The sequence below is a fragment of the Triticum urartu genome, unplaced genomic scaffold (genome assembly GCF_003073215.2).
Source record: "Triticum urartu cultivar G1812 unplaced genomic scaffold, Tu2.1 TuUngrouped_contig_3056, whole genome shotgun sequence".
Taxonomy (NCBI): Eukaryota; Viridiplantae; Streptophyta; class Magnoliopsida; order Poales; family Poaceae; genus Triticum; species Triticum urartu.
The window spans coordinates 1-22388 of NW_024113570.1; the positions used below are offsets into that span (position 1 = coordinate 1).

At 51.3% G+C, this 22388-nt stretch overlaps 1 long non-coding RNA gene across 1 annotated transcript; it reads right to left on the minus strand.

The window, feature by feature from the left end:
• Window positions 1-5554: 5554 nt before the first annotated feature.
• LOC125527153 lies at window positions 5555-7508 on the minus strand. Its single transcript, XR_007291987.1, has 3 exons — window positions 6653-7508; window positions 5796-5930; window positions 5555-5613 (listed from the first exon to the last, which is right to left on the minus strand). It is a non-coding gene; the product is annotated as an uncharacterized LOC125527153 (long non-coding RNA).
• Window positions 7509-22388: the final 14880 nt, after the last annotated feature.

Genomic DNA, 22388 nt, shown 5'->3' on the forward strand with positions numbered 1-22388 from the left:
AGAAGAGGAGCTCAGTGTGAGTTGTGCCTAGATCGGATGGATGGATGGCTGCGGCGATTGGGCGGCGTTGAAAAATCAAGAAGGAGGGGGCTAGCTGCGAGGGGATTGGGTTAAGGATGAAATCGAGGAGGGAGATAACTGTGGGTGGTTGGCTGGATCGGATCGGGCAGTGGAGATCCTGAGGGGTATTTCATGGAGTGGCGGCGCGGGGACGGGATGGATGGGACATCTCCCTAGATTTTAGTGTTTGGTCTACTTATATAAGTTGTAGATTAGCTTTGGGGCTACTCAGGCCCTCTGATCATAATCAGACGGTCGGAGAAAAATAGGTTAGGGGAGTCTAACAAAGAACCGAAGATATATTAGGGATGTTTGGGGATGCTCCGGACCCATCGGTCACAACAGCCCGGTTTGGGTTCAGAGCAGTTTTCGGATGCGCGCGAGAGGGGGTATGAGAGAGGCTGACAAAGACAAAGGGGTCTGACAAAGGTCAATGGAGACAAGGAAGAACCGGCAACTCCGAACAACTACAAGTTTTATGAAAACATGCGGATGCAATGCGGATGATGCGATGATGAAATGCAACAAACAAATAAAACACACTCGACAACGAAAAAGAACTGGGAGGCGTCTGAAGCGTCGGTCTCGGGTCGTTACAACTCTCCTCCACTTACAAGAGATCTCGCCCCGATATCTAGGAATGCCATAGATGAAGAGGTTGAGGAAGAGGTAAAACAAAGTTGCTTCATGACAAACGAGTGAAACCATAGAACCTTGAGAGGTTGAAGAATCTTGCAAGAAATAATACAACCGAGATGAACAAAGTTGAAAAGTCTGTTAGAATAGAGAAACAAGGAACATTATGAGAACCTTGTAGGTTGCAAGCACATGAATCAAGAGCTCAAGGGGCAAGAAAGAATTTAAAACCACTCCGGTTGAAAAGAGAAGCAAGGTATACAAGAGAATCTGGGCAGCGCCCTGGTAGAGAGAGAAGGAACTTGGTAAGATGGAAGGATCTTGAAAATAGGATGCAACGCCCCAATTAACTAGATAAGCACCGAAAGAACATGATCCTGAAAAAACGAGATGATGATTGAAGAGAGCAACATTACAATGCCTTCGGAAGAAATGAAAGAATGAAATTGAAAGGAACGAAGAAGAAAACAACATGTTCTACCTCAAATGAATTTGAGAGAGCATCCTTAAAAGGAAGGATTGAACGGGTTGTTAGAAAATCAACAATGAAAGGAATAAGCTTGTTGTGGTCTTATGGAGAACATCTCAAAACTAGAGGTAAAATTCTTCCACTAACGAAAACAATTACTTTCTTAGATCGACGAAGAGATGAAGAACTTCTTTCACCGCGAGAATAGGAGGAAACTTGGATTATCGATAGACACAACAATTAGCAACATTCCTTAGGGACGTCATTAGGTAAAATCTATACCAAGATAACACCAATGAAGAAATTGTTGGGTTGAAAAGATCACGGGAACGAATTCAAAATAATGGGTTTAAAGTATGTCACTCTTGAAAACTTGTGAATCATGAAACACGAAGGGAAAGTATCAAGAATGACATAACACCACCTCAAAAGATGAGATAGGAAGAAGTGCAATTCGGATGCAAGATGAAGAATGCTTGAACTCCTCAAAACAAAAACATGTGTTGAGCACCATGTTTATTTTATAGTATAGCTTGGAATATCTTAACTTCGAGACAAACTTGACGAACAATTGTAGAATGAAAGGAATCCTTGACGAACCACAATTTTGAGCCTTCGTGAGAACTCCAGTAATAAAAGAATGATCAAACGAAAGGAAAGTTGAATAGAACTCCGGTATAAGCCTTGCAATGATTTAGATGGAGCTCAATGACGATATAATGAGAAAAGTTGCAACTCTAGAAAAAGGAAAAGATGAAACACTAGAACCAAGAATTTATTCATCATGAGAAATCTCTGGAAGAAAGGATTAAATCACCTTGATGAAATAGGAATAAGAATTATGTCATGCTTATCCTCATCAATTTTAATTGAGGACAGACGGATTTGGCATGCAACTTATTGCTCTTGAAAAAAGGACCAAGGACAGATATAGCACAACTTAGGAAGGTCTTCACTGAACCACCGTAAGTAATGAAAACGAACGAAGAAAAGAGAACGAATCACCGTGAAGAATTAGAGAACGAGAGTTGAAAATTGGGAATGAAAAATCATTCCGATATGATGGGCTCTAGAGAATGAAACTGAAAAGACTCTTGAATTGCTCTGGATGGGTGAAAAGAATTCTCACAATCGAAAACAATTACGAGAGGATGGCAACAAGCTAAAACCATGAATCTTCAAGATAATGGACCAAGATTTAAGAGAAACTCTTCTTCGGTCTTCAAAATCCGAGAATGACGACGAGAAACACCACCATGGATTGTTGAGGCGCTCTGAAATGAAGAATAGAAGGGTTGAACCAATGATCAAAAGAATTTGAAAGCGATCTTGAAGAAGACATCTGACTGATGAAAATTCATTCTTACATCAAACTTTAAAAAGAATCTGAGAATAGCTCCAGAAAAAATAGAAGAGTCAAGTAAGATACTAGGGAAAAACCTGTGGGTTAGGGCCCACTAAAAAGAAGCACCATTGGAAAGGATTGTAGAAGAGACGGTGCACCGAAACAATTCAAAGACTTGAATGAGGTGACAACCTCAAAATAATTAGAACGCAAACAGGAATCTTCTGAGATATCTTCAACACTCTGGAGAAGAAATAGAGGGAGATGAATAAATAAGAGAGCCTTGGATAAGAAATTCCAACGTGAAAAGATCCCGTGAAACGAGAGGAAGAGATATGATCAACACAGAAGGTTAAATTGAATCCACCAGAAAAGAAAATGAGAATGAAGAATGATGAAGTTGAAGCTTCCTTAGTATCTTCACGAAGGAACCGCGGATGAAAAACTTGGGAGTAAAGGATGATGAAGCTTCACATAAATAAAAGGATACTTGATCAAGAAATTCGAGTCCTTGAAGAAAAGGGTGGGAGTCTGGGAAAAACAAATGCAACTTCGGACAGATGAAACGGACGAATCCTCAGGCTCCTCAACGGCGCCCGTATGGAATAACATGAAGAGAAGTGCACCGGTCGAAAAGGGATTGACATGATAACCTCAATGATCAAGAAGGATTAGCACTCCCATAGAAATATTAAAACACCATTTAAGGAGGTATGGATCAACACTTGACATCGAAGCAACTGAATACCACAAATAAAAGAAAACAAAGGATTGGCTTGGAGAATAAGACGGAACAAACATATGATAGAGATTTCATCCGAAGTTTTCGTGGTGGGGACCACACGACCTCGATCGGACATCACCATCATGTACAAGGCAGTGCACATGACATAGGAAGCGTCCCCAATTCAGCATAGCCAAGGACTCTTTAAGACAAAACAATACCACTGTAAAACCAACCGTGGATAGGCGGACCACTAGAGGTCGAACCCCAATCTCATATCATGCATTTATCGGAAAGATATCCTGGGTAACTACTTGAATTCCCACCTATTAACTCCAAAAAAATTCTGTTTATGCAATCTGTTGTTGGGGATACAGGGAGCCACAAATATCTAACACAACTAACAAATCCTACACTCCAACTATATCCATCTGTCAACACATAACAAAGAAAACCTCAGAAATCGTGTACCTCAGACCATCGAAAACATCCGATATACTAGATGTGGCAATACATATGATCACTCTCCCAAGTACTGGGTGTCGTCAAACTACTCTCACCACAAAGAGTATAGAAGTGTTTTCGATGCCGGTGACCTCTGGTATTCCGGAACTGAAATGATAATCACTATGACAAAAACACCTTGGGTCTCAACTCCCTAGGACACTGCGACAACCCCTAAATGTCAGGAGGCACCAAGACAGAATTCCCATCACAATGATATCGGACCGATTCCACAATACCCGCGTCATCCTAAAAAAATTAGAGTGAAAAAGGATAGAATAGTGGGAAAACACCAACGTCACGAGTCCTCACCAGAGCGACTAAGGGGATAAGGAGTAAAAGGAATTCCTACTCTCCGATATAACTAGGACTCAAGATAGTTTTATTTAGACTCAATAACGGCAGTGGTTTTATCAATCAAGGGGGCTCCTAAGGTCGGTAAGGCTCTGATACCAACTTGTAGCGCCGAAGATGCGATTCTATCCCAATCACGTGATGAACTCATGATTGGGGCACAACCGCATTTCGAGCGCATAGAAAGGTGGATATCATTACAACATACCATGTAATGAATAGATGAGAATAAAAGATAAAGGCTTACACTTGCCACAAGCTTAAGCATGAATACAACAATACATCAATACATGTCGATCATCATACAGAAGAGTAGGATCCGACTACGGATGAAATCAAACGAAAAAGAAGAACGACATCCACCCTGCTAATCCCAGGCTCCCCGACCCGAAACCTATCCCTTGATCAAAGAAGAAGGAGCAGAAGAACTCCAAAACAAGTAAGCATCCCTTTCGCGTCATGATCATCGCATTACTTGTACCTACAACTGTTGTTGTACTAATCTACGAGCCACGAGGACTCAGCAATCCCATTACCATGGGTATCAAGACTAGCAAAGCTTAATGGGTGTGGAATAGATAAGTGGTGAGGTGGTAGCAAGAGACTAAGCATTGTATGGTGGCTAACTTACGAGTACAGGAATAAGATGAGGAACTACGCAACGGTGGCAAACTAGTAATGACCAAGAAGTGATCTTGAAGTACTTACGGTCAAACATAAGTCAACCATGTTCTCTTCTCGAACACACCCTAGAAGAGACAATCACAGTTACACACGCAGTTTGTGTATTTTAATTGAGTTTACTTCAAGTCTACTACAACTGGATATTAACAAATTTCCATCTGCCACATAACGACGGGCACGACTCTCGAAAGTTTAAACCCTGCAGGGGTGTCCCAACTTATCCCATGTAGAGCTCATGATCCACGGAGACAATCCTCCATCGCGGGACATCCGATCAAACTCGGGATCCCGGTGCACAAGACATTTCGACCATGGTAAAACAAAACCAGCAAGACCACCCAGTGCGTCGATACCCTGATAGGAGCCGCGTTTATCTCGTTCTCAAGACAACACCGTCTATGGTAAGTGGACGGTAGCCAAAATACCATCGGGTTGCCCCGAGGTGACACCGCCGACTGCTAGGTAGGTGGACCAACACTCATGAGGAGCACTGGTCTGGGGGGTTTATTAAGAGACTTCTGGTGCCGGCGGGTCCCTATGCAAGTTTTAGTTGTTATTAGGAAAATGATAAAACCAATGTTGGGCCTTGCTGGAGAGTTTTATTGAAAGCGAACTATCAAGAGGGGCCCATAAACCCTCAGCGTGTTAGGAAAGCAAAATCAAGGAACATAACACCGGTATGACGGAAACTAGGGCGGCAAGAGTGGAACAAAACACCAGGCAAAAGGCCGAGCCTTCCACCCTTTACCAAGTATATAGATACATTAATTAAATAAGATATATTGTGACACATCCCATGATATCCATCTCCCAACATGGAACAACCTGCAACTGCACCTGCAATAAGCAACGCTATAAGAGGGGCTGAGCAAAGCGGTAACATAGCCAAAACAACATTTCGCTTGGATGGTGGAAAAAGGTTAGAGGCTATCATGGCAATTTGGGAGGCTTATGAAACAAGTGGTGGGTAGCGCGACATAGCAATAGCATCGAGACAACTAGCATAGCAAAGATAGTACCGAGATCCAAGGTGACGGTCATCTTGCGTGAAATCCCGCTAAGAAGAAGACCGAATCCATAAAGTAGGCGAACCTATGTAGTCGAACGGGTCTCCACAATCGCAACTTAACCGGAAATATCAAGAAGAAGCAACACTGGAAAGAAGCAAACAACATGGTAAACCAACAAGCATAATCATGGCATGATGCATGTCCGGTTTAATGAGACATGGCATGGCAAAGTGCAACAAACAAAAATACAAATTAAGTGGAGCTACACCACATCAAATATTTAGTTCATTCTTGTTTAGGTACTCAACAATATTAAATGTGTTTAAACATGGTAAGAGGTGAAGCATGATAAAACTACCCAGCTAGGCAAGTTTAAATGAGGCCGGAACAACAAACAAAAATTCCGGAAAAAACCCAGATGCATATTTCGAATTTGGTACTGTTCTTCCCTAAACCATATTTTAGAGTTGTTAAACATGCAAATTAATGTCACCATATTAATCTATACATTTTTCTACACCATTTACATATAAAGTTTATTTAATTCAGAGCTACGGTTATTTAGTTATGAAATAAACCATTTTAACATGTCATTTAGCAAATTAATGCAAACAACAGTTTAAACATTTTAAACATGGATGAAAGTGGCATATTGTGAAACTAGATGAAATTCTAAGCATTTTACATGTTTAAATCATTTTAATCCGATGCATGGTTGGTGGGTTATGATATGCATGAATGTGGAGGGTTTTTCTACAAAACTGCACTCTCTGGATAAATAGCTAAAATTGTCCAAAGGAAAAAAATGCATCGGGCCGAATCTAAACACGGGCCCAACAAGAATAGGAACTAGGTGGGCAGCTCACCATGGGCCAAGGCCCAGACCAGGAGGCAGAGGAGGCTGGCCTTGGCGCGGCGATGTGGCCTAGAAGGTGAATGGGAGCGGGCGAGCTCGTGCGGTCGTCTTCTCCTGGCGACGACCGATGGTCAACACGGTCGTGCCAGCGTGGCGGCGCGGGACATGAAGGGGATTGGAGGCAGGCTACAGGGAAGGCAGGGGAGGTGGGGACGGGACGGATCCGGCTGGCCGGCGCCGAATCCGGGCAACGACGATGCAGACGGAGCTGAGGGGCGGTCGAGGACGACAGGGAAACGGGCGGAGACAACAGCTCTGACGGCGACTTGTGGCCGGCGGGGCTCGGGCGGGCATGCATGGCGTCAAGGCGAGTAGGCACAGGGTGCTTTGGTTCCTAAACCAGATAGACCTGCGAGATGAGTCTGAGGGAGCAGAGAAGAAGCAGCAAGGGAACGAGGAAGCAAGAATGGGAGAGGGAGGCAGAGAGGTCCGACGCTGCTGCTGGTGCTTGGGTGGCCGGTGACGACGAACTCGAAAAGACCGGCCGTGGGGGTCCTGGTGCTCGAGGAGGCGGAGCTGATGGAGCGAGTTGCTCAGGGACGAGCGAGCAGAGAAGCTCGGAGTGAGCTACGCCTGGATCGGATTGATGGATGGCTGCGGCGATTGGGCGGCGCTGAAAAATCAGGAAGGAGGGGACTGGCTGCGAGGGGATTGGGTCGAGGATGAAATCAAGGAGGGAGATAGCTGTGGGTGGTTGGCTGGATCGGATCTGGCAGGGGAGATCCCGAGAGGGATTTGCTAGAGTGGCGGCACAAGACAGGATGGATGGGACATCTCCCTAGATTTTAGGGTTTGGTTTACTTATATAGCAAGTAGATTAGCTTAGGGGCTACTCGGGCCCTCCGATCATAATCAGACTATTTGAGAAAAATAGGCTAGGGGAGTCTAACATAGAACCAAAGATTTATTAGGGATGTTTGGGATGATCCGGACCCATCGATCACGACAGCCCGCTTCAGGTTCAGAGCAGTTTTTGGACGCGCACGAGAGGGGGTATGAGAGAGGCCGAAAAAGACAAAGAGACCTGACGAACATCAACGGAGACGAGGAAGAAGCGACAACTGCAAAGGACTACATGTTTTATGAAAACATGCGGATGCAACGCGGATGATGCGATGATGAAATGCAACAAACAAATAAAACACACTCGAAAACGAAACAAAATTTGGGAGGCGTCTGAAGCATCAGTCTCGGGTCGTTACAGGCTGCCACCCAGGTACCAGTGCAAGAACCATGCACCGTGCTGGCAGTCGACACGGTGGAGGAGTGGCTATGCCTGTGCAAGAGCGGAAGCGCCATGCTCCGCGCTGGTGATAAACAACTGAGGGTGGCCTCACGGTTGTGTTAACCTCAGGGAGCCACCAGGCTCGGTGCTCAGCCTCACCGCGCTGCTTTGCCCTTGGGAGATTTGCACGAGGGGGATGGGCACGGGGGCTACACTCAGGTCACGCCTAGCGTACGCCACCTCACCAGGTTCCACGGACCTCGTATTCGCGCACCCCTCCCGAGCGAGAACCCGACAAGGAAAGGTATGGAGGTTTGTTCGTACGTCAAGGGGGACTCTTGATCATCGTGACGCAGGAGCCTAACTGGTCACGTAGCCCCTCACCCCTTGGTCTCGACCTGGTGACCCGGACGCTCCAACGGCGACTAAGGTATGTGCGGGGCAGGGCCCTACCAACGTAGAACGCTAAGGCCTACTCTCGCATCTCCTTCCGGAGGGCTGTTTGCACGTCAAGGGGGACTCCTGAGCATCGCGACTCGGGAGCCTAACTGGTCACGTAGCCCCTCATCCCTTAGTCTCGTCTTGGTGATCCGTACGACCCAATGGCGGCTGAGGTATGCACGGCGCCGGGCCCTGCCAATGCAGAACGCTAAAGCAAACGAAAAGGAGATCGGAGAACCCTAGAAAGTCATTACAAAACATACTGTTTCTTAAGAGTACCAAGCACTAGTTCTTACGCCTCCACAAGGCACGGTACATGTTGCAGGACTTGAACAGATTGGAGCGCAACCATCAAGCTTCTTCTTCAGCCTTGGACTCCGCCATCGCCCGCTTGGCGAGACCAGTCATCGACGACGTCGCCGCCGTCCTTGCCACTAGCCGTGGTCACGGGGTCCAAGCCGAGGAACTTCGCAGCAGGGCCTCCACCTGACCCTTCACGGCCTCAGCAGCGGTGATATAGGACTCGGGATCCACAGGCTCGAGCAAGGCACCGAGGTCTAAGCTGGTGTCCCAGAGATAGAGGTGGCTGAAGACGCGCGTCATGGCTGAGGTAGAAAGCGCGCGGGCCTCCCCCTCCACCATGGGGCCGACTCCGATGACGATGCCTTAACGAGCATGAGGAGCAGCTTGCTGGGGCCTTCCTCCGAAGTCACCAACGGCTCCTTATACCCACTCCCGTAGAGATCCGGCAGCGCCTTGTGGGACCTCAGCTCGAGGAAGTCCGAAACGGCGCGCTCCATGGCGGCCTCTTCTCAGCAGTAGCGAGGCACTTATCCCTAGCCCCCATCCGGGCTTCATTGTCAGAGACAAGCTTAGTGTGGAACACCTGGGCCGCCTCCACCTCCTCCTTCAGCTTGTCCAGGTGGCCGCGCTTCGAAGCCTGTTCCCGGGCTACCTGCTCCCGCTCGGCGTCACAGTTGACGATCGCCGCGTCCCGGGTCTTCAGCTTCTCCTCCTACTCCTCGAGATGGGGGCGCAGGTGGCCTGCTCGCCATGAAGACTTTCCAGCTCGGCCTCCGCCGCGTGGCAGCACTCTTCAGCGGCCTTGGCGTCCTTCACCGGCACGTTGCGGGTGGCTACGGCTAGGCCGACCACCTTCCCGCCCTCCTCTGAGGCTGCCACGGCCTGGGCCCAGGCCACCCTGACGGATGCGTCGGCCTGGAGCCACCCCGAGATCAGCACTAGGAGCCCCGACGTCCGGCACCGGTCGGCGCCCTGAAGATTGCCCTGAAGATGGTCCAGCGTAGAGAAGCCCTCCTCCAGGGCACAAGGCGCGGCAGAAGAACCATGGCCTGTCGGCGTAATGGCTAGGGAGAAAGCGGCGCCGGCATTAAGCCTGGTGAAGCAGCAGCAGCAGACGGGGTCGGGGGCTCCGGAGCCTTTGGGTCCTCAGCCGGCGCGCTAAGTGCGAGTGCCTCCGGAGTCACCTCGGCCGTAGCGATCGCCTTCTCCTGAGGCTGGGCTCTTGAGCCTCGGGAGGGCAACCTCTCCGCAGGGGCACGGGAGGTAGCATCGTCCTTTTCCGCTGGAGTCGTTGCAACCGTGGCAAGTCGCTGGGCCACGGCGGCTCCGGCGTCCTCCTTCTTCCTCTTCGTCGTCGACGTCAGCCTGGCATCAAGATAGAGAGATTGAGTACTGTGTCAAGATCCAAGAGCAAGGGCAAGGAGATACACTTACTGATCCTCGGCGACATATTCCCTCTTCCTACACAGGAGCACAAGCTTCCCGGGCACGGGTGTTGTCGCGCTCTTAGGGACGGACGAGCGCGTGGCCGGCTCTGCGATGGTGGCGGACGATGGCGAGGTGGAGTCGTTGCCTTGAGGAATCAGCGCCGATCCTATCCTTCTTCGAGATCCCCTGCCTCAGCCTCTTCCAGGGGTGCCCCCGGACCTCATGGTGACCTCGGTGGAGAGCGGCGACTCCCTGACTGGGTGCTCGCCGGCGTCATCGTCATCAGAGAATGTTCGGAGGAGCTCGCTCTGCCGCGGGGCACTACAAAAAAATACACATCCGTGATATTTTGGGCCGAGCGAGTTTTTTTCCTGTCATGCTAATGACACTTCTATGAGGATAATTGTGAAAAAACCCGGTATCATCATAGATGTGGTGGGCTCCTACTTCCATGACAAAAAATCATGACAGAAAATGGGCTTTTCGTCCTGGGCGGGCCAGAGACATAGCAGCATTACATTCTTTGGGCCGTCCATGACGGAAAAACCCATGGTAGAAGCGAGGGCGTGGAAAATATCGGGGAGTTCCCAGTTACGGTGGGTGGTCGGGGCCGAGCAATGCATGGAGGTTTGCGCGTTTCTCTTGTACACGTACACGCTTGTGTGTGAGGCGTTGCGCTCTAACTAAACCCGAGCGAGGCATTGGGCTCTAACTGAACCCGAGCGATTGCACTAGCTACGTTACTGAACCCCGATCGATCCCTTGCTATTAACTGAACCCGAGTGTTTCCTTCACTACTACTGCTAACTGAAGCCGATCGATGTTGCCTCTGGATGAACAGTGAGTGTTGTTTGGGGGCGAGGGTTTGTGTGAACTATTCCCGGTGGGGGGTTGGAGGAATAGGACCCCGTGGTACTAGAGGCTGTTGCCGTAGGATGAACAGGAGCCCGATCGAGCCGGTTGGGGTGGATGAACAGGACCCCGTGGAGGGCTGGATGAACAGTAGCCGGTGGATGGCTGGATGAATAGTAGCCCGTGGAGGGGTGGTTGCACAGGGCCCCGTGGAGAGGGTTGGTTGAACAGTAGCCGGTGGAGGAGCGGTGGAGGCTGGATGAACAGGAGCCCGTGGATGAACAGTCGCAGGTGGAGGCTAGAGGAGGTCGGTGGTGGATGAACAGTAGCCCATGGAGACAGTCGACGGTGGAGATGAACAGTATCGTGTGGAGTCCCGTTTTGTGGTATGCTGCAGCACTCCCGAGGAACAGGACCCCCCTTTTCGAGAGTAGCACTCCAACACAAGTCTGTTTCCTCCGTTTTGCGGTACGCCACACCCCTCCCGATCAACAGGACCCCGTTTTGACCGTAGGAGGTCCAAGAGAAGTCTGTTTCCTCCATTTTGCGGTACGCTAGACCCCTCCTGATGAACAGGATCCCGTTTCGACTATGGCCGGTCGAACACAAGGCCGTTTCCTCCGTTCTATGGTACGCCAGGCCTCGTTTCGATCGGTTGTTCTGTCCAAGCCGGTTGGCTCCTGATAAACACTACGACGACGCAGTTTCTCCGTTCCAACCCAGCCATTTACACGAGCCCCGGTCGTACATATGCACGAGTGGGCGTTCGAGACCCCGCCCGTATGTACGTACATGGCCGTATTTACTTTCTTGCACCCTGGCCGCTATACATACTTGTACACGATATTAACGGGATTGCGTCACATGCTACGGGCGCGCCTCTACTATGACACATGTGCGCCTCTACTACGACACGTGCGCGCCTCTACTACAACACGTGCCCTTCCTTACACGGCCACGATTCATCGCTGCAGCCTGCAGACAGACTGATCGACCAGTATGTACGTACACGTTGGCAACCAAAATGACAACGCCACGTACACTTCGACCAGGTGGGTCCCGACTGTCAGGCACTTCCTTGTGTGCGAAGATGTAGCTGGTGGGTCCCAGTAGTCATGGGCGAATCATTTTTTTGTCCGTAATATGGACGCACTTCCTTGCGTGCAAAGATGTAGCTGGTGGGTCCCAGCAGTCAGGGGGGAAACATTTTTTCACGAAATACGGTGGCCCGTCCGGTGCGTCCCTGCTATCAGGTGGAGGAATCATTATTTTGCACGTAATAAGGAGGCACTTCCTTACTGCGACCATGGACCCAGTTGTCAGCCTCTCCACGTACAGTACTCTTCCGGTGGAAGTCGTTCGTTGGCGACATTGACCACGCCGCGTCAAGAGCACCAAGGCGGTGGACGACGGCGAGGCCTAGGAAGGGGATGATATGGAACCAGGGTTGACGCGATAGTGGATGCCCATGCGGAGAGGAGTACGAGGGTTCACTGGTTCGGCTACGGTGTGAGGTTGTCGTCCCCGCAGGGCCTGGCCAACAGTAGTAGGGGCGGTGAGGCCTCTGCGCCAGCACAGCCAGCCACAGAAGGCAAGAGCACATGGTGGTTTGGATGGCTGGAGCAAGAAAATCAAAGGTTGAAGAAGTACGACGACCGTTGGATGTTAACAATCCAATGGTGACTGGTGATAGAATCGTTTGTTGACTAAGTTCACAAATCTCTACCTCCGCGTCAACTTAATAGGCCCACAAGTCAGCCTCCCACTATGGTGGGTCCCAGCTAGCAGGGGGAGTATTCATTTTTTTGTGCGTAATAAGGAGGCACTTCCTTGCGTGCGAAGATAGAGCTGGTGGGTCTGAGCTGTCAGCGGGAGTATTCATTCTTTTTGGCGTAATAAGGAGGTACTTGCTTGCGTGTGGCCATGGACCATGTGGTTCCCAACTGTGAGCCTCTCCATGTACATCCCTCTTCCGATTTTGTCGTTTGTTGACAACGTTGACCACACCGTGCCAAGAACACCAGCGCGATGGACGACGGGGAGACACAGGAAGGGAATGACCCAGAGGCGGCGAGTCCACAATAGTAGAGGGATGTGGGTGACAAGAGGGATGGCCTGGCCAGCAGTGGGAGTTGTAGGGGCGGTGAGGCATCCACGACATCACAGCTGGCCATGGGAGGCAGGAGCACGTGACACAACCAGTGCTGGTTTGGGTGGCTGGAGCAAGAAGACCAGAGGTTGAAGAAGCATGACGCCCGTTGGATGGACATCGTATGGTCACTATAGCTAGAATCGTTTATATTGACTAAGTTGACAAAGCCCTTGGTATGCGTCAACTTATTAGGCCAACAGGTCAGCCTCCGAAACGGTGCGCCCCAGATGTCAGGGGGAGGAATCATTTTTTGGGCGGCTGAAGCAAGAATATCCGAGATTGAAGAAGAAACACGACATCTGTTGGATGGACATCCAATGGCCACTGCTGCTAGAACCGTGTGTTCACTATAAGTTGACAAAGCCATACACATCAACTTAGTTTTTGTTTTATAGGGGACGCGTCAACTTAGTAGTCCCACAAGTGTGTGGCAGAGAACATATAGCCATTTGCGATTTGTAAGAATGTACATCCCATTTTTGAATTCTAGTGGAATTTACTACAGCCCATTTACAGTTTGTTAAAAGTATAGCCCATTTTCTAGCTAGGACAACGATTAATAATTTCAACCAACTGCTCAAAACAGAACTCAATAAAATTTACCACATTTTGATGGGATCCGAAATATTTTTATCCCAAAATTGCTAGTCAGATTAAATATAATTTCAAAATAAATTTGTATTACGTAAAAATCCAATGAAATATTGCGCGCGCAACAAGTAATGGAATTAAAATTTTCAAATTCCAAAATAATATATTTTTTAAACTAATTACGTGTTTGGTGCATTTTTTTATAATTACTGCCCAGTTTTTATAATTACATTCCATTTATTATTTATTAAATCCCATTTTCTTGTTAAGCTTAATGCATCCCTCCTAGGAAAGGTTTGCAGCCCAGCGGGGTGGAGAATAACAAGTTGACCTTGGTATTGTGTACAACTGTTAGCCCAGTTGCATTGCTGATGTTGAAAAAAGACCCGTGTAGTACAGTACAACCTTACATGGCTACTCATCCCACATTCAGCGACACCGAAAAAGCCCAAACAAGGGTTTTGTACAACTTTTTGAAGTCACTGAGCTCAACTACTAACTTAAGAAAAACGTTAGAGTATAGTGGAACCTAATTAAAAGCTGGCACAAGCGAAGAAATAATTCAATGGGTCCCCCTTGTGCCCGTGTGTGTGTTTGTGTGCGTGTGTGTGTGAGAGAGAGAGAGACACATCGGTCAATGCTCGTAAATACATCTTTCAGCCATATGCATTGGTGATGCTCATTAAAAACTTATATAGTTGAAACAATCATATAGAACATCATAGCACACTGAACTTGCATACAAATATTTCACACAGGCGGCACAATCAGGGTGGAAGCAGTGGATCACTACGGGTAGTAGGGCTATGTTAAAACCAATGAACTTGTACATAACTGTTCATCGTCTTTATCAATGACGAGGAAATATCTTGAATGTTGTGCAAAGAAAATAGACAAACAACACCATATACAAGTTCTACTTGAACATTAAGTTGACGTACAACCCTTTCTAAAAAAAGTTCAGGTAAAAAAATAAAACATGTCACAATCAAATGTACTGGCACATCAGTGCTTCACACGCATAACTCGGATTTAATTGTTATCTGACAAGATTCAGTTGTCAACTCAAATTAGAACACATCCAGGCAGCCAACCCTGCCTCTTCTCCCAAAGAAGCAGTGGCCTCCTCCGCGAGATGGAGCAGGCCATGTGCCATCCATCGTTCCAAGCAACACGGGGAAAGTCTGACGTTGAATCCTGTAATGGACGTTGTCGACGGACCCGGGCACCAGCGGCGGTCCCAAGACTTTGATTGATGGATTGACCACTTCTTTTACATGCACGAACACTCGATACAGGTACATCCCTAATGTGGTCCGCAGCGGCCTTGGTGGCGACGAATAGTACAACTCTGGTTCCAGCGCCGGTATCTCAACACCGATCACCTTCGGTATGGTGGATGGCTTCTTCATCCATGCCATAGCCCTCAGAGCCCAGCTATCTGGAGGAACGAACATACAAAGGTTATTGATGAGCTCATTCATGGACTCGCTGTTCCAAGCACGCTGTCGGAGTAAATGACCACGGGTAGCCTAGCCGGCTCCCCTTGGCACTTCAGAAAAATTATAGACCGCTCAAGCCTTTGAGCGTCCAAGACATGGGGCCGCTTTCCCCCAGCCGGCTACTTCTCAAGCTGGCTGCGCGAAGGCGGCCCAGCCCTGAAATCCTTGAGAAACAAGACCACGAGAAGGCCGACTTCCAGAAGCCGGTCATGAAAGGGCCGACTCCCAGGAGCCGGCCCCTCAGCATGCGGCTAAGATCTTGCCCTCAGAATCTTCCCCCACATAACGGCGACGCGACGGGGCGTGGCTACAGTAAAGCCTGCCACCCCCGAATCCCGGCGCACGCATGGCCACAGTGCACCGTACGGGGCGGCCATCACCCGTCCGGCGCGGCACTGTTGCCACGATGATCGTGACGTCACCCATGGCGAGCGGTCAGTACGACCCGTGGGTGACGGGCCCCCTCGGTCAGGGAGATCCCAAAGGCGGCCAGGCTTCCCACAGTCGGCCAAGGGTATGGCCGGCTTCCAATAGCCGGCCAGCTCTCTCCCTCCAAGGAGGTGCTTCATTAAGGAGACAAGAGAAGGTAAGGCTACAGTGATGAGCCGCCTCGGCGGCACTGTAGCCATGCTTACCATGACAAAGCCATCGTCACCAGGAGGCACAGTAACCAGCCCCCGACAGACCCCGAGCGGTGGGGCCGGCCTGTCGACCAAAGGGTCGGCAGCCGGCGGGCCCACAGTCGGCGGAGAAGCCGGTGGGCATAGACACAGACGGCTAGGGCCCATGCCCAGTCGGATTACCATTGTACCCCTGGGGGGTAGGCCTATATAAACCCCCCAGGGCTCCCATGCAGAGGGAGATCTCTTGGATAGTTTTAGACACCACAAGGAGAAGAGGAGCGGGCTGGCCTTGCCCTCCTTCATCCTTTCACCGAACAGCTCAAGGAGCATTCTGTAGCTACCCATCGAGCTAGTGATCATGCGGAGACCCCGCAGAGCAGCATTAGGGGTGTTATCTCCACGGAGAGCCCTGAAGCTGGGTAAGATTCGCCGGCGTGCATGTCTTCGCCTTATCCCGTTTCCAGGCACCGGCGATGTTTTATTGGCTCCCACAATGATAAGCCATCCATTGGCATATGTCGCACCAACCACCCGACATTTGGCGCCCACCGTGGGGCCAGGTGCACCATCGTCCGGAGACCTGCTCTGAATGGGAACCCTCTTCCTTCCCAATGCGCGTAGCCAGCCCGGCTCGCCTGATGGCGCTTGCCCCGATGTGCTGCAAGACGTCGCCCACGCCTGCGCAGCGAACTGCCTCGCCGATCTTCTTGGCGAGGCTCGCATCTCCGACGAGCCCGCATCCGACGCGGGCACAGACTGCCCCGAGAGCCACCTCGTCAGCCTCCTCGACCAACTCCACGTCTCCGGCGAGCTTGCCGCGGACTTGGAGTCGGTTGGCTCCACCGACCCGATGCTTGTCGACTCCGACACGACATCCCTTGATGCCTTCCCCACCAACGTGGTGGTCATCAACGACCCTCTTCCTCGAGCTGACAGCAGCGGCAGTGCCATCACCGAGGTTCTGGTCATGAGGCACGGCGCCCCCTCAGGTGAAAACGCCGACGATGCTCCGCAGACGGTGCTGCACGACTTGTCCGTCCCTGTCCCGGCCGACGCGGACGCCAAGACATTGGAGGCGCGCCGCCCCGCCCTCGTTGCGGAGGGCCAGAAGCTCGCCACCATGAGACGCCTCACCGAGGCTCACCAGCGCGAGGTCGACCGTGCGGCCTTCGGCACGCCGCCTCTCGACGGGCCAAGCCACATTGGAATCATCAAGAAACACGGCGCGGCTATCGCCGACATGCTGGAGCAGACTTCCCAGTCTATCACGCCTCTCCGAGAACTTGCTCGCCGTCCAAGAGGCCGCAGAACGCGAGTTGAATGGGCTGGGGGCCTGATGAGGCTCCCCTATGACCAGACCATCCAGCAACTTATCGACGCGGCCACAGAGCGGCATGAAGCCGGCAGTCCGCGCCGAGAGTCCTCCCCCATGCCGAGAGCACGGCGCAACATCCCGAAGACCGACCGCGGGCAACACCCGCGCGAGAAAAGAAAAGGAGCTGGCTGCCAGCCGCAGCCGGACTCGAATCTCCATCGAGCGTGACGCAGAGGGCCGCCCTCGAGCCGTGGAGTGGCCGGGCAATCCCCTCCTCCTCCGCCTCGTGGGGAGAGATACCCTACCCCGCCACCTGTCACGCATCCGACTCTCAGCGGCCGGTTGGGTCGGCGAGAATGATGCCCGCCATCGGATCGACCGCCTTGCGCGATCCCTAGCCCTGGAAGAAGAAGATGATGTCGGCCCGTCTTGCTTCGGCCCCCGCATCCGCGATGAGCCCTTCCCCAAAGGGTTCTATCTCCAAAGAGAGACGCCCAAGGTACAACGGCTCCGTGAAGCCGGAAGATTGGTTGATCGACTACTCCACCGCGGTTAGCATCGCAAACGGCAACAGGCGTGTTGCCGTAAAATATGTGCCCCTCATGCTCCAAGGCACGGCGCGCACCTGGCTCAACAGCCTCAAGCCTTACAGTGTCAACAGCTGGCTAGACTTCACCGAAGCCTTCATACACAACTTCACCGACACCTACAAGCGGGCTCCGAAGCCCCGACAGCTCTCCCTATGCGTCCAAGGGCCCAATGAATCGACTCGCGACCACCTCACGCGTTGGGCCGAGCTCCGCAACTCTTGCGAAGGGGTGCATGAGGTACAAGCCATAGAATACTTCACTGCCGGGTGCCGAGAAGGCACCCTCCTCAAGCACAAGCTTCTCTGCGACGAGCAGACTACCCTCGACGAGCTTCTGGACATAGCGGACAAGTACGCCACCGCCGACTCCTCAATGAAGACCGAGCTCCGGGTAGACGCGTCTGGGAAAGTACTCAACTCGGCGCCCAAGACGCCGGCTGGGGATTCCGGCCGACGCCCACACTCGAACGACCACAGGCGCAAGGGCCCCGCGCCGCCTCCCATCAGCTGGCAGGTGGCCACAGTCGAAGACGAACAACTCGAAGGGAGGCCCGCACCCAGGAAGCAGAAGGGCGGCAGGGCGGCTTGGCAGCCGGCTTTCTCCTACGAGCAAGCACTTGATGCCCCCTGCAAGTTTCACAGCGGCGCAAAGCCTTCAAACCACACAACCAGAAAATGCCATTGGCTCACTCGGATCTCCAAGGGTGAGGGGATGGCGCCACCTCCGCCTGCTTGTCAGCCGCCTCCGGCTCCTCCATAGCCGGCCGCTCGACCAGCAGTCGGGGCAGTTCAAGACGAGTACCCCGACGAGCATGCCGCCTACGTCGTCTTTATGAGCCAGCCAGAAGATCGGCGTAGTCGGCGCCGACAACACCAAGAAGTCAACGCAGTCGCCTCCAACAACCCAGAGCTCATGCATTGGTCGGAAAGGCTTATTAGCTGGAGCCGGACAGATCACCCAGAGGTGATGCCGTCTCCCGGCTCTTACGCATTGGTTCTGGATGCCACCCTCTCTACGGAAAGGAAAGCCGCCCGTTTCTCCCGCGTGCTGATATATGGTGGGAGCAGCATCAATATCCTACACCGTGACACCATGGAGAAGCTGAGCATCAAGACAAAGCAGCTCATGCCCAGTCGGACTATGTTCCATGGCATCGTGCCCGGCTTGTCCTGCTCCCCAATCAGCAAGATCAAGATAGATGTCCTCTTCGGGGACAAGGATCATTTCCGCCGAGAGGCGGTGTGGTTTGAAGTGGTGGATCTAGAGAGCCCTTACCACACGTTGCTTGGTTGACCTGCCCTGGCCAAGTTCATGGCTGTATCCCATTATGCCTACCTCAAGATGAAGATACCAAGTTCCAAAGGCATCATCACCATAGCCGGAGACTACAAGAAATCCTCCGACTATGCGGCTGCCAGCAGCCGGCTGGCCGAGTCCCTTGTAATTGCTGAAGAGAAGAAGATACTGGACCGAGTCGTGGCCATGGCCGGCAAGCAGCCGTCCCTGTCCCCCGACCCCAAGGAATGTCGTGCCCAAGGTTCTTTTCAGCCGGCCAATGAAACAAAGAGGGTACCTCTGGACCCAGATCACCCAGAAAGGTTTGCCACCATCGGGGCAAACCTGGACAGCAAATAGGAAGGCGAGCTTGCCGATTTCCTCCGTGAGAATCAGGACATTTTCGCATGGTCCCCCAAGGACATGCCGGGTGTGCCGAAGGAATTTGCCGAGCACAAGCTACATGTCCGAGAAGGTGCGAAACCAGTGAAACAGCCTCTCCGCCGACTATCGGAGGAGAAGGGAAGGATTGTAGGAGAAGAGATAGCCTGGCTTTTAGAAGCCGGCTTCATTATGGAAGTTTTCTTCCCAGAGTGGCTCGCCAACCCGGTCCTCGTGCTGAAGAAAAATAACAAGTGGCGCATGTGTATAGACTACACTAGCCTCAATAAGGCTTGCCCCAAAGATCCCTTCGCCTTGCTAAGGATTGATCAAGTAATAGACTCCACAGTCGGATGCGAGCTATTGAGCTTCTTGGATGCTTACTCAGGCTACCACCAGATAAAGTTGGATCCAGCTGACCTCCTGAAAACCGCCTTCGTCACACCATTCGGAGCCTTCTGCTACCTGACCATGACATTTGTCTTGAGAAATGCCGGTGCCACTTTTCAGCGTTGGACGCAGAAATGCCTCCTCAAGCAGCTCGGCAGAAATGCCCACGTCTATGTAGACGATATTGTGGTGAAGACGGAGAAGCGCGGCACCTTGCTGGAAGACCTCAGAGAAACATTTGAAAACTTGCGCCGATTCCAAATCAAGCTCAACCCCGAGAAATGCGTGTTCGGAGTACCAGCCGGACAACTCCTAGGCTTCCTGGTCTCCGAACGTGGCATCGAGTGCAACCCAATGAAGATCAAGGCCATATAGAGAATGGAGATTCCCACCAAGCTGCGGGATGTCCAGAAGTTCACCGGATGCTTGGCTTCCCTGAACCGCTTCATCAGTCAGCTCGGAGAGAAAGCCCTCCCCCTCTATCGACTCATGAAGAAGTCCACTCATTTCGAGTGGAACAACCAGGCGGACCAAGCCTTCCACGAGCTAAAGAACATGCTGACCACGCCGCCTGTCTTGGCGGCACCGGCTGAAAAGGAGCCCATGCTCCTTTACGTTGCCGCTACTAGCCGAGTGGTCAGCACTATCATCGTAGTCCAGCGCCCAGAAGAAGGCCGGGTTCAGCCGGTTCAGAGGCCGGTGTATTATTTAAGCGATGTCTTATCCACCTCGAAGCAGAACTACCCACACTATCAGAAGATGTGCTACGGTGTGTACTTCGCTGCCAAGAAGATCAAGCCCTATTTTCAAGAGCACCCCATCACGGTCGTGTGTACTGCCTCGCTCACCGAGATCATAGGTAGCCGGGATGCATCCGGCTGGGTGGCCAAATGGGACATTGAGTTGGCCCCCTACGCGATGTTCTACCAGCCCCGCACCGCTATTAAGTCCCAGGCGCTGGCCGACTTCCTCGTCGATTGGGCCAAAACCCAATACCTGCCACCGGCTCCCGACTCCACTCACTGGCGGATGCACTTCGATGGGTCCAAGATGCACACTGGCTTGGGAGCCGGCATCGTCCTCACCTCTCCCAAGGGCGACAAGCTCAAGTATACATTGCAAATTCATTTTGCCGCCTCCAACAATGTAGCCGAGTACGAGGCGCTCATACATGGGCTCCAGCTAGCCAAAGAGCTCGGCATCTGCCGGATCCTCTGCTATGGCGACTGGGATTTGGTGGTCCAACAGTCATCCGGTGACTGGGACGCCAAAGACGCAAACATGGCGAACTATCGTTTCCTCGTCTAGCAAATCAGTGGATATTTTGAAGGATGTGAGTTCCTTCATGTACCACTTGCCGACAACATGCAAGCAGATGCCCTGGCACGAGTAGGATCCCCTCGGCAAGCCATACCAGCTGGTGTTTCTCTACATCGCCTCCTCAAACCGTCTATCAAGCCGTCTCCAGAATCTGATTCCATCTTCGTGCCGCCTGACCCCAACGCAGTCCGATCTGACTTGGGAAACCAAGCAGGTGGCGCGGGGACTCCAACAGGCGGCCCGGGGACTGCCATAGTCGCACCCGTCCTGGGGAATTCGGAACTCGGCCCGGGGGCTACTGCAGCCGACCCGAGGACTACATCAACACAACAGGCGATGGCCGACTCCGACTCCAACTCTTCACCACCCAGCCCACCCGCCCCTATCACAGTGGCAGTCCTGACAATAGAAGAAGTCACAGCTCCATCATGGGCCCAACCCATCCTCAACTTCTTAGTAAACAGAGAGCTGCGATCCGACGAGATCTCGGCAAGACAAGTTCAACACCGAGCCGGAGCCTACACAATCGTCAGCCAAGAGCTTGTTAGGCGCAGCATCACTGGAGTCTTCCAGCGCTGCGTCGAACCAAAGAAGGGCATAGCAATCCTCAAGGATATCCACCAAGGCGAATGCGGCCACCACGCAGCCTCAAGATCACTCGTTGCTGATGTCTACTACACAACCTTCTTCTTGTACACGTTGTTGGGCCTCCAAGTGCAGAGGTTTGTAGGACAGTAGCAAATTTCCCTCAAGTGGATGACCTAAGGTTTATCAATCCGTAGGAGGCGTAGGATGAAGATGGTCTCTCTCAAGCAACCCTGCAACCAAATAACAAAGAGTCTCTTGTGTCCCCAACACACCCAATACAATGGTAAATTGTATAGGTGCACTAGTTCGGCGAAGAGATGGTGATACAAGTGGTATATGGATGGTAGATAATAGGTTTTGTAATCTGAAAATATAAAAACAGCAAGGTAACAAATGATAAAAGTGAGTGTAAACGGTATGGCAATGATGGTAAACAAGGCCTAGGGTTCATACTTTCACTAGTGCAAGTCCTCTCAACAATAATAACATAATTGGATCATATAACTATCCCTCAGCATGCAACAAAGAGTCACCCCAAAGTCACTAATAGCGGAGAACAAACGAAGAGATTATGGTAGGGTACGAAACCACCTCAAAGTTATTCTTTCCAATCAATCCGTTGGGCTATTCCTATATGTGTCACAAACAGCCCTAGAGTCCGTACTAGAATAACACCTTAAGACACAAATCAATCAAAACCCTAATGTCAC